This window comes from Pongo abelii, chromosome 18 (genome assembly GCF_028885655.2).
Source record: "Pongo abelii isolate AG06213 chromosome 18, NHGRI_mPonAbe1-v2.0_pri, whole genome shotgun sequence".
Lineage (NCBI taxonomy): Eukaryota > Metazoa > Chordata > Mammalia > Primates > Hominidae > Pongo > Pongo abelii.
In genome coordinates, this window is record NC_072003.2 from 33,064,461 (window position 1) to 33,080,978 (window position 16,518).

Consider the following 16,518-nt stretch of genomic DNA (forward strand, 5'->3'; position numbering starts at 1 on the left):
CCAGCTAATTTTTTGTATTTTTAGTAGAGACAGGGTTTAACTGTGGTCCCAATCTCCTAACCTCGTGATCCACCGCCTCGGCCTCCCAAAGTGCTGGGATTACAGGCATGAGCCACTGCGCCCAGCCTGGACAACATTCTTTTATGCACTCCTTTTTAGTTATCCCCACCTGCCCAGCTCCCTTATTAGGTCAAGACATTTTAACCAAATTATTTGCTTCCCTGACCTTCCTGGGCTACAGCCACACCTCAATACCTCCCTCCACAACCCATTATTCTGTTATGGATCTCAAACATACTTCCTTTACTATTCCTTTGCACCCTTCATCCCAGCCTCTCTTCGCTTTCACTTGGATTGACCCTGACACCCATCAGTCTCAGCAACTTACCTGGGCTATACTGCCGCAAGGCTGCAGGGACAGCCCTCATTACTACAGTCAAGCCCTTTCTCATTATTTACTTTCTTTCCGTCCATCTGCTTCTCACCTTATTCAATATTGTAACGACCTTCTACTTTGTAGTTCCCCCTACAAATCCTCCCAACAGGACACCCTCCTGCTCCTCCAACATCTATTCTCAAAGGGATATCTCATATCCCCCTCCAAAGCCCAAATTTCTTCCTCATTCATTACCTATCTCGGCATAATTCTTCATAAAAACACATGTGCTCTCCCAGCTGATCGTGTCCAGATAATCTCCCAAACCCCAACCCCTTCTACAAAGCAACAATTCCTTTCCTTCCTATGCATGGTTAGGTACTTTCACCTTTGGATACCTGGTTTTGCCATCCTAACTAAATCATTATATAAACTCACAAAAGGAAACCTAGCTGACCCCATAAATCCTAAATCCTTTCCCCACTCCTCTTTCCATTCCTTAAAAACAGCCCTAAAAGCTGCTCCCACACTAGCTCTCCCTAACTCATCCCAACCCCTTTTGATTACACACAGCTGAAGTGCAGGGCTATGCAGTTGGAATTCTTATACAAGAGCTGGGACCGTGCCCTGTAGCCTTTCTGTCCAAACAACTTGACCTTACTGTTTTAGGCTGGCCCCCACATTATTCCTGATAACACACCTGACCCCCATGACTGTATGTCTCTGATCCACCTGGCATTCACTCCATTTCCCCATATTTCCTTCTTTCCTGTTCTTCACCCTGATCACACTTGGTTTATTGATGGCAGTTCCACCAGGCCTAATCGCCACTCACCAGCAAAGGCAGGCTATGCTATAGTATCTTCCACATCTATAACTGAGGCCACTGCTCTGCCCCCCTCCACTACTTCTCAGCAAGCCGAACTCATTGCCTTAACTCAGGCCCTCACTCTTGCAAGGGGACTACGCATCAAAATTTATACTGACTCTAAATATGCCTTCCATATCCTGCACCACCATGCTGTTATATGGGCTGAAAGAGGTTTCCTCACTACGCAAGGGTCCTCCATCATTATTGCGTCTTTAATAAAAACTCTTCTCAAGGCCCTTTTACTTCCAAAGGAAGCTGGAGTCAATCACTGCAAGGGCCATCAAAAGGCGTCAGATTCCATTGCTCAGGGCAACGCTTACACTGATAAGGTAGCTAAAGAAGCAGCTAGCGTTCCAACTTCTGTCCCTCACGGCTAGTTTTTCTCCTTCTCATCCGTCACTCCCACCTACTCTCCCACTGAAACTTCCACCTATGAGTCTCTTCCCACACACGGCAACCGGTTCTTGGACCAAGGAAAATATCTCCTTCCAGCCTCACAGGCCTATTCTATTCTGTTGTCATTTCATAACCTCTTCCATGTAGGTTACAAGCCACTAGCCCGCCTCTTAAAACCTCTCATTTCCTTTCCATCGTGAAAATCTATCCCCAATCCGCCACTCTTGACTCCCTCTTGGAGTGGATAGATGATCTTTGATGACAGGGCACACTCCAATACTTTCACCCTGGTGAAGTCCTATTCTTTACTTTTATACTCACTCTTATTCTCGTTCCCATTCTTTTGCCACCCTCTACCTCTCCCCAGCTATCTCCATCACACTATCAATCTCACTCACTCTCTCCTAGCCATTTCTAATTCTTCTTTAACAAATAATTGCTGGTTTTGCATTTCTCTTTCCTCCAAAATCACCGAGGCCCTGATTTACTCACTGCTGAAAAAGGAGGACTCTGTATATTTTTAAATGAAGAGTGTTGTTTTTTCCTAAATCAATCTGGCCTGGTATAAAACAACATAAAAAAACTCAAGGATAGAGCCCAAAAACTCACCAACCAAGCAAATAATTATGCTGAACCCCCTTGGACACTCTCTAATTGGATGTCCTGAGTACTCCCAATTCTTAGTCCTTTAATACCTATTTTTCTCCTTCTTTTATTCAGATCTTGTGTCTTCTGTTTAGTTTCTCAATTAATACAAAACTGCATCCAGGCCATCACCAATAATTCTATACGACAAATGCTCCTTCTAACAACCCCACAATATCACCCCTTACCCCAAAATCTTTCTTCAATCTCTCCCACTGTAGGTTCCCATGCTGCCCCAATCCTACTCGAAGCAGCCCTGAGAAACATCGCCCATTATCTCTCCATACCACCCCCCAAAATTTTCGCCGCCCCAACACTTCACCATTATTTTGTTTTGTTTTTCTTATTAATATAAGACAGGAATGTCAGACCTCTGAGCCCAAGCTAAGCCATCATATGCCCTGTGACCTGCATGTATACATTCAGATGGCCTGAAGCAACTGAAGATCCACAAAGGAAGTCAAAATAGCCTTAACTGATGACATTCCACCATTGTGATTTGTTCCTGCCCCACCGTAACTGATACGATATATTCTCCCCCCCCACCCCCGCCCTTAAGAAGGTACTTTGTAATATTCTCTCCCGCCTTTAAGAAGGTACTTTGTCTATAATCCCAGCACTTTGGGAGGCCAAGGCAGGCAGATCACAAGGTCAGGAGATCGAGATCATCCTGGCTAACACAGTGAAACCCCATCTCTACTAAAAATACAAAAAATTAGTGGTGGTGGGCAACTGTAGTCCCAGCTACTTGGGAGGCTGAGGCAGGAGAATCACTTGAACCTGGGAGGCAGAGCTTGCAGTGAGCCGAGATCATGCCACTGCACTCTATCCAGCCTGGGTGACGGAGCAAGACTCCATCTCAAAAAAAAAAAAAAAAAAAAAAGTACTTTGTAATACTCTCCCCACCCTTGAGAATGTACTTTGTATGCCTATTCCAAACCCATAAGAACTAATGATAATCCTACCACCCTTTGCTGCTCCTCTTTCGGACTCAGCCCACCTGCACACAGGTGAAATAAACAGCCTTTTTGCTCACACAAAGCCTGTTTGGTGGTATCTTCACCCGGACGCGTGTGACAGTCTCTAGCAAAAAAAAAAAAAAAAAAAAAAAAAAAAAAATTGAAAATTAGCCTGGCCTAGTGGTGTGCCTTTGTATTCCCAGCTACTTGGGTGGCTGAGGCAGGAGTTTGAGGTTGCAGTGAACTATGATTATGCCACTGCACTCCAGCCCAGGTGACAGAATGAGATCTTGTATCTTTAAAAAATAAATGAATAAAAATAAAATAAAACACCAATTCAAGGTACTGGCAGTAGGACTCTAGGTGGCAGGAATAGTGTTACTCTCATTTTTCCTCATCTGTATTTCCTGACATTTTACCATGCACATACATATGGCTTTTCTTTTCTCTTTTTTTTTTTTTGAGACAGAGTCTTGTTCTGTCACCCAGGCTAGAGTGCAGTGGCGCGATCTTGGCTCACTGCAACCTCTGCCTCCCAGGTTCAAGCGATTCTCCTGCCTCAGCCTCCCTGGTAGCTGGGATTACAGGCACCCGCCACCATGCCCTAATTTTTTTTTTTTTTTTTGTATTTTTAGTAGAGACAGGGTTTCACTATGTTGGCTAAGCTGGTCTCGAACTCCTGACCTCAGGAGATCCATCCACCTCAGCCTCCCAAAGTGGTGGTATTACAGGCGTGAGCCACTGCACCCAGCCATATGGGTTTTATAACAACAACAACAACAAATCCTCATAATAGACTAGAACAAAAAATTGTAAACTATCTCAGTAATAAAAGTCAAGGACTAGGGAGAGTGGCAGAGTTAGAAGCATGCTAAAGGCAGCGTCTTTCAGGGAGTGATGGAGGAGTTGGCAAGCATAACATTTTGATGGAGGAGGATTATTTACCACGTATCCATAGAGCAATTTAAGGATATGATTGTTAGGAAAGAAGATAAACACTAGCAGGTTAGCAAAGGGAAGGCTGGGTGCAGTGGTTCACGCCTGTAATTGCAGCACTTTGGTAGGCTGAGGTGGGTGGATCACTTGAGGTCAGGAGTTTGAGACCAGCCTGGCCAACATGGTAAAACCCTGTCTCTACTAAAAATACAAAAATCAGCCAGGCATGGTGGCACACACCTATAGTCCCAGCTACTCAGGGGGCTGAGGCATGAGAATCGCCTGAACCTGGGTGGCAGAGGTTGCAGTGAGCCAAGGTCGTGCCACTGCACTCCAGCCTGGCCAAAAGAGCAAGACTCTGTCTGAAAAAAAAAAAAAAAGGTCGGGGAGGGAATTAACAGGAACTTGATGAAACCCACCAAAGTTAAAGAAAAAAAAAAAAGGCACAGAGGAAAACATTAATGAAATGTAAATAGTAAATGTAAAATAAGGCAGAAAGAAAGCATATTGCTTATTGAAATAAATGTGAACAGGCTGAATTAACCTATTATAAGTCAGAGGTTGGCTGGGCGTGCCGTCTCATGCCTATAATGCCAGCACTTTGGGAAGCTGAGGTGGGAGGATTATATAAGGCCAAGAGTTCACGACCAGTCTGGGCAACATAGTGAGATATCTTCTCTACAAAAAGTTTAAAAATCAGCTGAGCATGGTGGTGCACACCTGTAGTCCCAACTATTCAGAAGGCTGAGGCTGGAGGATCAGTTGAGCCCAGGAGTTTGAGGCTACAGTGAGCTACAATTGTGCTACTGCACTCCGTCCTGGGTGACAGGGAGATACCCTGTCTCAAAAACAAACAAAAGTCAGAGCTTGTCAAACCAAATGACTTTTAAAATCTAGCCATATGCAATGTATAGGAAATGCACATAAAACAAAGTGACAAAAATGTTGAAAATTAATAGATGGACAAAAAAATTCCAGGCCAAAAAAACACGATTGGGGGGGGTGGGTATCATTGAGATTCTGACCATGTTTATTTCTTGGTTTGGGTGGTGGTCATAAGCATATTTTGTTTTGTAATACTATCTTAGACTATTTTTCTATGAATATTTAGGTATATGGATGTTTCATAACTGGTAGGCAGAATAATGGCCATTATTCTGATGTCCTAAAATTCCCACACCCTAATCCATGGAACACATGAATGTCTTACTTTACATGGTGAAGGGATTTTGCAGGTGTGATTAAGGACCTTGAGATGGGGGTTGTCTTGGATTATCCAGGGGGGCACAATGTAATCATGTTGGTCTTTAAAATCAGAGACTCGGCCATCCCAGCACTTTGGAAGGCCGAGGCAGGCGGATCACCTGAGGTGAGGAGTTCGAGACCAGCCTGGCCAACATGGTGAAACCCCATCTCTATTAAATATACACAAATTAGCCAGGCGTGGTGGCGCATGCCTGTAATCCCAGCTACTCAGGAGGCTGAGACAGGAGAATCGCTTGAACCCAGGAGGCAGAGGTTGCAGTGAGCCAAGATCGCACCACTGCACTCCGGCCTGGGCAACAGAGCAAGACTCCATCACAAAAAGAAAAAAATAAAATTAAATCAGAGACTTATTTCTGATTTTGATCAGAGGGAGATGTGATTGTGGAAGAATGGTCAGAAATGCAGTGTGACTGACTCTGAAGACGGAGGGAGGGGCCTCTGGAAGCTGGAAGACAGAGTGAAACAGACTGTCCCCTAGAGCCTCCAGGAGGGAACACAGCCCAGAGGACACCGTGATTTGATTTCATTTATTTATTATTTTTTGTTGTTGTTTTACAACAATCTCTTGTCCAACAGAAATACCTTGATTTTAGCCCAATGAGACTCATGTCAGACTTCAGACCTATGGAACTGTAATATGATAAATCTGTGGGTTTTTTTTTTTTTTTGAGACAGAGTCTTGCTCTGTCACCCAGGCTGGAGTGCAGTGGTGTGATCTCAGCTCACTGCAACCTCCGCCTCCCGGGTTCAAGCGATTCTCCTGCCTCAGCCTCCTGAATAGCTGGGACTACAGGTGTGTACCACCCGACTCAGCTAATTTTTTTTTTTTTTTTTTTTTTTTTGCATTTTTAGTAGAGACAGGGTTTCACCATGTTAGCCAGGATGGTCTCCATCTCCTGACCTCATGATCCGCCCACCTCGGCCTCCCAAAGTGCTGGGATTACAGGCGTGAGTCACTGCACCCAGCCAAATCTGTGTTGTTTTAAGCCACTACATTTGCTGTAATTTGTTACAGCCATAGAAAACAATACAATAGGCCAGGCGTGGTGGCTCATGCCTGTAATCCCAGCACTTTGGGAGGCCAAGGCGGGCAGATCACCTGAGGTCGGGAGTTCGAGACCAGCCTGACCAACATGGAGAAACCCGGTCTCTACTAAAAATACAAAATTAGCCAGGTGTGGTGGCACACGCCTGTAATCCCAGCTACTTGGGAGGCTGAGGCAGGAGAATCTCTTGATCCTGGGAGGTGAAGGTTGTGGTGAGCGGAGATCGCGCCGTTGCACTCCAGCCTGGGCAACAAGAGCGAAACTCCATCTGAAAACAAAACAAAAAACAACAACAAAAAAAAGAAAAGAAAAAGAACAGAACGGAAAAGAAAAATAATACAACAGTAAAAAAAAAGATTTTTAAAAAATTGGCCTTACTGTTATGCCTCTGCTTTACCTCCCTTCTCAGCTTCCACATTACACTTTTAAAATGAATCTGTAATTTTTTCTTTTTTTTTGAACTCCTGACCTCAAATGATCCACCTGCCTCGGCCTCCCAAAATGTTGGGATTACAGGCGTGAGCCACTGCACCCAGCCATGAATCTAATTTTTTCATGGCCATGGCTTTGTGAGTCGACAGTTATGGGAAAGACAAAGTAGAAAGAGTGCTGAGCTTGAAGATTGGGGCCAGAGTCATAGTTCCAGCTTTGCTGTGTCACTCGGGGCCTATCGCTTTCCCTCTCTGAGCCTATAGCCTTCATTATTTTATTTTGTTTTTTGTGACAGGGTCTCACTCTGTCACCCAGGCTGGAGTTCAGTGGCAAGATCATGGCTCACTGCAGCCTCGACCTCCCAGGTTCCAGCAATCCTCCCGCCTCAGCCTCCTGAGTAGCTGGGACTACAGGCGCCTGCTACCGTGCCCAGCTCATTTTTTTTACTTTTTGTAGAGATGAGATCTCACTATGATGCTGGCCTCGAACTCCTAAGCTCTAGTGGATCTCCTGCCTCTGCCTCCCAAAGTGCTGGGATTACAGGCGTGAGCCACCACACCTGGCTCTTTCTTTTTTTTTTTAAAGAGACAGGGTCTCGCTCTGTTGCCCAGGCTGGAGTGCAGTGTCATGATCAAAGCTACTGTAGCCTTGAAACTCCTGGGTTCAAGGCATCCTCCTGCCTTCGCCTGCAGTGTAGCTGGGACTACAGGTGAGGACAATCATGCCTGACTAATTTTTTTTATTTTTTGTAGAGATGGGGTCTCGCTATGGTGCCCAACCTGGTCTCCAACTCTTAGCCTCAAGCAATCCTCTCACACTGGCCTCCCAAAGTGCTGGGGTTATAGGCATGAGCCATGGTGCCTGGCCTTTTTCTGTCTTTTCTGAGTTCAGCATGGACCTAGCATAGAAGGGCACCTCCAAGATTGTTGAATGAGTAAACAAATTATTCCTTGCCCTTAAATTAGAAGATAGACTGAGGTGATATCTAAGAAAACTCTTCTCTAAAATTCTAGAAAAATAGAGTAGAGCAGTGGCTAGAAGCCTAGAATCCATGTGTATGAATACATGCATCTATCCATCTATCTCATATATCTATATATCTCACCTGTATCTCAATCTCTTAGCCCAGGGCCTGCCACCTCAGGAAGATCCAGTAAATGGGAGCCATTGTTACCATCACATTCCTGTTCCCCAGGGAGGCTCAAGGATTCTCATCTCCTTTTCCCCAAACTCCAAGCCCCTCAGCCCAGCTGCTGCTCTAGAAGCCTAAGCAGAAAATGGTTCCTTAGACCAGGCCTTACGACTCCTGGCCTGCCAAAGGAGTGAGACTTCTTTTTTATAAGAACACCCTTTTCATAGTGGTCTTTTAAGTTTTATTTTGAAGTTGCTAAAAAAAAAAAAAAAAGAAGCTTGCTTTCATTAGAAAAATAGGGAAAAGAGGCCAGGTGCAGCGGCTCACACCTGTAATCCCAGCACACCTGTCTTCTCGGCCAAGGTGGGAGGATCACTTGAGCCCAGGAGTTTGAGACCAGTGTGGCCAACATAGTGAGACCCCGTCTTTACAAAAAATAAATAAAAAATTAGCCGGGTGGGCCGGGTGCAGTGGCTCACGCCTGTAATCCCAGCTACTCAGGAAGATCAAGCAGGAGGATCGCTTGAGCCCAGGAGTTGGAGGCTGCAGTCAGCTGCGCTCCAGCCTGAGTGACAGAGCAAGATCTTGTCCCTCTACCAAAAAATAAAATAAAATAAATAAATAAATAAATAAACTGGGGAAAGAGATTTTATAGATAAGGAAGTAGAGCCAGAGAGGGTAAGAGACTTGCTGGGGTACCACAGCCAAGCATCACCTCCCTCCCTTACATGACTCTCAACTCCATTTGTCCCTAAGGAGTGGCCAGAGCAGTAGACTCAGGGATGGGCACCTGGGTTCTAATCCTTGTTGCTCCATTCACTAGCTGTGTGCCCCTGGGCAAGTCACTTCACTGTCCTAGAACTCAGTTTACTTATCTATAAAACTGGAAGAATAGCGCCTTGCTGGGAAGTAGCGAGGACCAGATAAATTGTAAATGTACCCAGCCCAGTGCTGACACATAGTAACTCAGTGGCAGTTGCAGGCCAGGGGAACAGTCGTTAACTCATTGCCAGAGGGGCCAGAACTGGGCGGGGGAAAGGTGTCCTGAGTGGGAGATCCAGGTCTTGGGGTGCTCAGACTCTGGATCTCTGGGAAGAGGAATCCCCAACTCTGCTTCCCAAGTAGCTAGAAACTGACTTAGGAGGTGGACAGCGTATAGGGAACACTGAAATGCTGCTGTAAACGATGGCTGGAGTTAGCCTCATCTGAACTCTGTGTTTGAGGGTACACACTCTGAAGTCAGATGATATGGATTCAAATCTGCCTCTATTATATACTATGGGACAAGTGACTTCACTTCTCTGTGCCTTGCTTTTCTCATCTGTCAAGTGGAAATAATAAGAGTACTTACCTCACTAAGTTGTTGAAATGATTTTGTAAGATTATGCATGTAGTGCTCTGAGAATATTCACCTAGCTCAATGTTAGCTTTTTTTTGAGACTGAGTCTCACTCTGTCGCCCAGGCTGGAGTGCAGTGGTACTATCTCGGCTCACTGCAACCATCACCTCCCGGGTTCAAGTGATTCTCCTGCCTCAGCCTCCTGAGTAGCTGGGACTACAGGCAGGCACCACCACGCCTGGCTTATTTTTGCATTTTTAGTAGAGACAGGGTTTCACCATGTTGGCCAGGCTGGTCTTGAATTCCTGACCTCAGGTGATCTGCCTACCTTGGCCTCCCAAAGTGCTGGGATTACAGGTGTAAGCCATCGCACCTGGCCACTATTTTGTTTTATAGGGTCCAGAATTACTCAGATAATCGCTTGGATTTAGGGTTAAGATTCTCACCTAAGTTGAGTGAGATCAAATGGACCCTAATCACCCTGTCTGGAGGTGCTTAGCTTCAAGTTTGGGTCAAGTTGAATTGCACAGCTGTGAGAGAGGTGGACTGAGTTAAATCAGTGTTGAACAAGAGCATGGCAGGACCTGGTTGTTTTGCTTATCTTCTATATGCTATAATTTCGAAAATTAAGGTGTAAAATTAAGCTGTCTCTGGAAAAGGATATTCGTGTTATTGGAATGGGCTCTGAATTTAATGGTCTGTTAAAGCCCACAGGGAAAGAATAAGATGAGGAATAGGGTCTGAGGGAGGAGGCAGAGTTCTGATGAAGATGATGGCAAGAGATGGGAAAGTCCTTGGCCAGGAAGGGGAGAGAGGGAGTCCTGGTGAATGCCCTATGGCTGTGCTCCAGGACAAAGTGGTCAGTCCTGAGAGCAGGTGGCAGCCTGACATTCCAGAAACATGGGACCCTATATGCAGGTAATCCCAGCCAGCCTAGAGACTCTGGTGCCCACAGGTGGAACAGGGCAGAAGTCATGGAGTGTAAGGGACCCCTGTGGGCTTGGAAAGTGATACCAGTAGCAACCAAGATGAACTAGAGATCAGACTCTCCTCACCACCAGCACGCACGTGCACACACACCCTCATTCTCCAGGCAGGCAGCACTTCCTGAACTGCGGTGTGCCCTTGAGAGAGGGTGAAAGCCCCAGTGGCAAATGAGATGGGATTTCTGTTTAGAGTCATAAATTGTTTTATAGAAATATTTGAATATTTGTTAGAAGAGGTACCCAAAACAACTCAGCCAGCCTGGTGCCCGCATATTTTGGGTAGTGGCCAGAGTCCCCTCTCAAGCCTACTAGTCCATTCCCCACCCCCTATCCTACTTCCAGACTTGGTAAGTAGGTAGTTTTGGCAATCAGACAGACTTGGTTAAGCCTAGTTTCTGTCACTAGCTGTGTGACACTGGATAAGTAAGTAATTGTACCTGACTTCTCTGAACCTGTTTCTTCATCGGTAAAATCATGCACTTCTTTACAGGAGTTGTCAGCAAAATGCAATGAAAGAATAAGGTGAGGGTGGTTTTCAAATGATGACCTGGAGAACCTTAAATCAGACAATCCAATGTTTGCCAAACTTCATTCACATCCCATCTTCCCAACCTCTTGACAAATTTGTGGACCACCTCTACTTCTGTTTACTTAATCTTGTTCTTTAAAAATTATCAACTCACATTTTGATGGAAATAGGTGTATTCAAAAAGGAAACCTTAACCACTGCCATAAATGAGAAATTATCATTTACCCGAGAGTGGTAAAAATAGATACAACAAAACCAAAACAATGCTGTTCAGTTCTAGCTGGCTATGATTACAGGCCAGGGCTCTGAGCTCGAGGAGTTGATTTTGTTTAAAACAACAACAAAAAGGTTATCTCAGTCAAAAAAAAGGCCACATAAAGCCCTAATATGAAATGTCCAAAATAAGCAACTCTGTAGAGACAGAAAGTAGATTTGCAGTAGTCTAGAGCTGTAGTGGGAGGAAGGCTTGGGAGTTACTGTTAATGAGTATGGTTTCTTTTAGGGGTAATGAAAATGTTCTAAAATTGACTGTGGTGATATTTGCGAAACTGTGAAGATACTAAGAATCATTGAACTGTACACTTTAAATGGGTGAGTTGTATGGTGTGTGAGTCATCTCTCTCAGTAAAGGTGTTATTTTAAAACATGTATATATGGGCCTGGTGTGATGGCTCAGAACTGTAATCCCAGCATTTGCGGAGGCTGGGGCGGGCAGATCACTTTTGAGCTCAGGAGTTCCAGACCAGCTTGGGCAACATAGCAAAACCCTGTCTCTACTAAAAATACAAAAATTACCCAGGCATGGTAGCAGGCGCCTGTAATCCCAGCTACTCGGGAGGCTGAGGCAGGAGAATCGCTTGAACCTGGGAGGCGGAGGTTGCAGTGAGCCGAGATCGAGTCCCTGCACTCCATCCTGGGCCACAAAGCCACTGTCTCAAAAAAAAAATTGTATATATATATATATACACACACACACATATGGAAAAATTATATAATTTTTCCTCCTTTCTATATATACATATATATATATACATGTATATACACACACAGAGGAAGGTATAGGTGTCAAATCTTTTTTTTTTTCGAGACAGATCCTTACTCTGTGGCCCAGGCTAGAGTGCAGTGGTGCGATCTTGGCTCACTGCAACCGCTGCCTCCCGGGTTCAAGGGATTCTCCTGCCTCAGCCTCCCGAGTAGCTGGGATTACAGGTGTGTGGCACCACATCCGTCTAATTTTTGTATTTTTAGTAGAGACAGGGTTTCACCATGTTGGCCAGACTGGTCTTGAACTCCTGACCTCAAGTGATCTGCCTGCTGTGGCCTCTTAAAGTGCTAGGATTACAGGCGTGAGCCACTGAGCCCAGCCTAAATTCAATTATTAAACCCCTTGAGTTAATTAAAGGGTAGCCGGGTGCGGTGGCTCATGCCTGTAATCCCAGCACTTTCAGAGGCCGAGGCAGGAGGATCGCTCGAGCCCAGGAGTTCCAAACCAGCCTGGACAACATAGCGAGATCCTGACTCTACAAAAAACAGAAAAATTAGCCGGGCGTGGTGGCGCGTGTCTGTAGTCCCAGACACTCCTGAGGATCCTCAGGGAGGATCACCTGAGCCCTCGGGAGGTCGAAGCTGCAGTGAGCAGAGATCGCACCGCTGCACTCCAGCCTGGGGGACAGTTAGGCAGTCTCAAAACAAAACAAAAACAAAAGGGGAGGGCGGGGGGAAGACTTAAAGACCCCTGAGCCAGGGCCATTATTATTTAACTTGGTCGGGTCTCTGAACCATTCGGAGGAAGCTTGGGTTTCTATCCTTCCCGACTGAGCCACAGACCTGAGTCTTGACTCCGGATAAATCACCCCAGACTGTTTTGTTTGTGATACGGGAACGGCAGCTCCTGCCTCGCGAGGTGCAGTGAGAATGAGAAGCGCCATGTGTGGCACGCCTGACACGGTCAGCTCGTGGGTGGAGGCCCGGAGCAGAACGCCCTCGGGCGCCTGCCCTTGCAGCCGCGCTGGAGACCGGGAATGGCTCTGGCCACGCCTCTGCCGACTGCGGCAACGCGAGGGACAGCTGGTCTCCGCGGTTGCAGCGTAACGCCCTCCTTCCCGGCCTCAGCTTTCCTGACTGCATAACGGGCATACAGTGGGTTCCATGGCGCAAGGGAGCTGAAGAAGCCGCCCGCCCCCAGCTCGCCCGGGATCCTCACGCCCCTGTAAGGCCCCGAGGGGCCACGATGCTGCCCACAGCCCATATCGCGAGTGCGGACCCTGCGGGAGGGTCGGCCTAGATGCGAGTCTCCCGCCGCGGCGCATGCGAGGCCGCGCGACATATCCCCTACCCCCGTACTGCAGGCCGCAGACGGAGACAGTGCAGCCCAGCGCGCTGCTGGGTTGCCCGAGGTCTCGGCCGCAGCGGGTCGGGAACACGCGGCGCGCGCCCGCGCCCCAACCGGAAGTCCGCCACCGGCCGCTCTAGCACGCGTCAGGGTTGCGTCGGTGGCCTTAACCCTTCCCAAGGCTGCGCCGCCCGCCTTTGTCTTCGCGGAGCGCCACAAAGGTTGGAAGGGTCGCGGGGCCTGTGGGTGCCGAGCTGCAGAGGCCTCCACTGCGAGCACAGCCCTGAGACAGGGCCCAGGCGCCCAGCGGGGCTGGTTTCACTCGGTCCAGCCGCACCTACCCGTGCCCTCACCAGATCTTAAGATACAGACATTAAAACCTCCACCGGGCCGCGGCACAGGACAGCAGAGTTTTACTTTCTGTTTTTGGCATTGCATTGCCTCCATTTCCTAGAGTGCACGTAATAAATACCGCTGGTGATTCCAAAATATAAAGGTTGAAAATATTTACTTGACAAAAATTTGGTTCCCATACTGCTTTTAAGGCCATCCTCTGCACTTGGTTCCCGCTGCTCCTGATGTGGTTGAAAGATGGATGACCCCAAAGACGAGGAAAAGATTATTGGCTCCATTTTTTAGATGCGGCAGCCAGCTAAGGTCTAGACAGGGGAAGGGACTTGCCCCAAATCACAGTTGGAGCAAATCAGTCTGAATCAGGAATAACTCCATTCCTATCCCGCATCCTGCCCTTTCACTACGCCACAGCTGCCTGGCTGCCTGGAGGAACAAAGGAGGGCCGGGCAAGAACGCCATTACCAACTGCAAATCCACAGGCAAATGCAAGAGGACGGAAAGTAAGTTCTTGGGCTCTGCCCTTGTGCTGTACCCGGAGGGGTTCTGGGGTCACCAGCCAGGTGCATCCCTGCCTTCACAGCCATGCACAGCGACACCCAGTTAACTAATGGGGGGATTCTGCCACTTGCTGGGTATGCCTGTGCCACCAGTGCACTCACTCTGGGCCTGGGGAAATAACCACAGGATGAATCTGGGGATCCACTGGGCCCACTGTGAAATGGACCTGAGCTAAAACTCCATTGATCACAGGACCTCAGGGATCTTTTGGGTCTCGAGAACAGAATTGGATGCTACAGGAGAAATGTAACCAGAAAAGGATTAGGATTTTGCTAGTAGAGAAAGGGAGATGTGCTTGCTTTCATTCATTTATCATTAATGAGCACCTACTGTATGCCAGGCACCAAACAAGGCCCTAGGAAGACAGATTATGAGACAGATGTGGCCTTATTCTAGCAGGGGAAGTGAGATGAAGGAGGTGAGAAAGAGGAAGTATAGTGACTAACCAGGGACCTGACCTAGTTTGAAGGTCAGGGAACCTTGGAGGAGGTGAAACCAAACCCAAAGCCTGAGATAAGAGAGAGAAGGGGAGGGTGGAGGGAAGGAAAGGGCTTCATAGACAGAGGGAACGGGAGTGCTAACAGCCTGGCCAGCTTCCTTGTGGTAGAAGTTCTATGCATGAGTTGGAAGAAAGCTTGGGGAAAGGGGCAGGAGAGGTGGGCAGGGGCCAAATCCAGCAGGGGCTTGTCTACCATAAGGAACTTGGTGGGAGAACTCCATGGGCAAAAACAGGTGTGGAAGGGACCAAGCAGCCCATGTGGCTGGAGGGCGGGACATGAGATGAAGATGACTAAAGCAGGGAGTGAGGAGGTGGAAAAGGTGAGCAGAGACCAAGGCTGGGAGGCCTGGAATGTCTGGCTGCAAAACTCAGCCATTAGCCTGGAGGCCATGCAAGTGAACAGCAAGGAGGAGAGTGGAACACCAGGGAGCGGTAGGGATTGCGGGGACTGGAGGGCAGAGGCTCCGCCCCCAGGGCAGTCAGTGTTCTGCACCCCTCACCCCCCTACCCCACCAACCTCTGCCCCATGACCACCCCAGGAGGCAAACTCAGTATCTCAGAATATCTGCTTTCAAGGGTAGCTGGAGTCCAGATTTCTTTTTTTATTTTTGGTAGAGACAGGATCTTGCTCTGTCGTGCAGGTTGAAGGGTAGCAACACATAGCTCACTGTAGCCTCAACTCCTGGGCTCAAGCAGTCCTCCTGCCTCAGCCTCCCAAAGTGCTGGGGTTACAGTGTGAGCCACGTCACCCGGCCTGAGTCCAGATTTTTATATGAAATCACTTGATTTTAATGTTGCCAACATGTTCAACACCATGTAAGCCAAACAAATCACATTCACAGGCTCGCAGCTCCAAGCTTTGCAGCATGTTAGCATCACCTGAGGAGCTTTTAAAAATCCCAGGGCCCTTAGCCAGGCGCAGTGGCTCATGCCTGTAATCTCAGCACTTTGGGAGGCCAAGGCGGGTGGATCACCTGAGGTCAGGAGTTCTAGACCAGCCTGGACAACACGGTGAAACCCTGTCTCTACTAAAAATACAAAAATTAGCCGAGTGTGGTGGCAGGCACCTGTAATCCCAGCTACTTGGGAGGCTGAGGCACGAGAATGGCTTGAACCTGGGAGGCAGAGGTTGCAGTGACCCAAGATCATGCCACTGCACTCCAGCTTGGGTGATAGAGCTAAACTCAAGACTCAGAAAAACAAAACAAAACAAAAAATCCCAGGGCCCAGGTTGCACATGATACCAATTAAAAATGTCTGGGGTGGGGCCGGGTGTGGTGGCTCATGCCTATAATCCCAGCACTTTGGGAGGCCGAGGCAGACGGATCACAAGGTCAGGAGATCGAGACCATCCTGGCTAACACGGTGAAACCCTGTCTCTGCTAAAAATAAAAAATAAATAAAAATTTAGCTGGGCGTGGTGGCACGCACCTGTAGTCCCAGCTACTCGGGAGGCTGAGGCAGGAGAATCACTTGAACCCGGGAGGCAGAGGTTGCAATGAGCTGAGATCGTGCCACTGCACTCCAGCCTGGGCGACAGAGCGAGACTCCATTTCAAAAAAAAACAACGTCTGGGGTGGCTGGGCGTGGTGGCTCACGCCTGTAATCCTGGCACTCTGGGAGGCTGAGGTGGGTGGATCAAAAGGTCAGGAGCTTGAGTCCAGCCTGACCAACATGGTGAAACCCCGTCTCTACTAAAAATACAAAAATTAGCCAGGCGTGGTGGTACGCACCTGTAATCCCAGCTACTCAGGAGGCTGAGGCAGGAGAATCGCCTGAACCCGGGAGGCGGAGATTGCAGTGAGCCGAGATCGTGCCACTGCACCCCAGCCTGGGTGACAGAGCGAGACTCCATCTCAAAA

General features: G+C 47.8%; 2 protein-coding genes across 4 annotated transcripts in view; one reads left to right on the top strand and one right to left on the bottom strand.

Moving 5' to 3' along the window:
* Positions 1 to 16,518, bottom strand: part of BCL7C (BAF chromatin remodeling complex subunit BCL7C) — a 69,193-nt gene that overhangs the window by 37,337 nt on the left and 15,338 nt on the right. The window lies entirely within an intron of this gene.
* Positions 12,705 to 16,518, top strand: part of CTF1 (cardiotrophin 1) — a 28,667-nt gene continuing 24,853 nt past the window's right edge. For both annotated transcript variants that reach the window (XR_002911837.2, XM_024233964.2), the window contains exon 1: positions 12,705 to 14,099. The gene's annotated coding sequence lies outside the window, so the exon portion shown is untranslated. The remainder of the gene's footprint in view (positions 14,100 to 16,518) is intronic.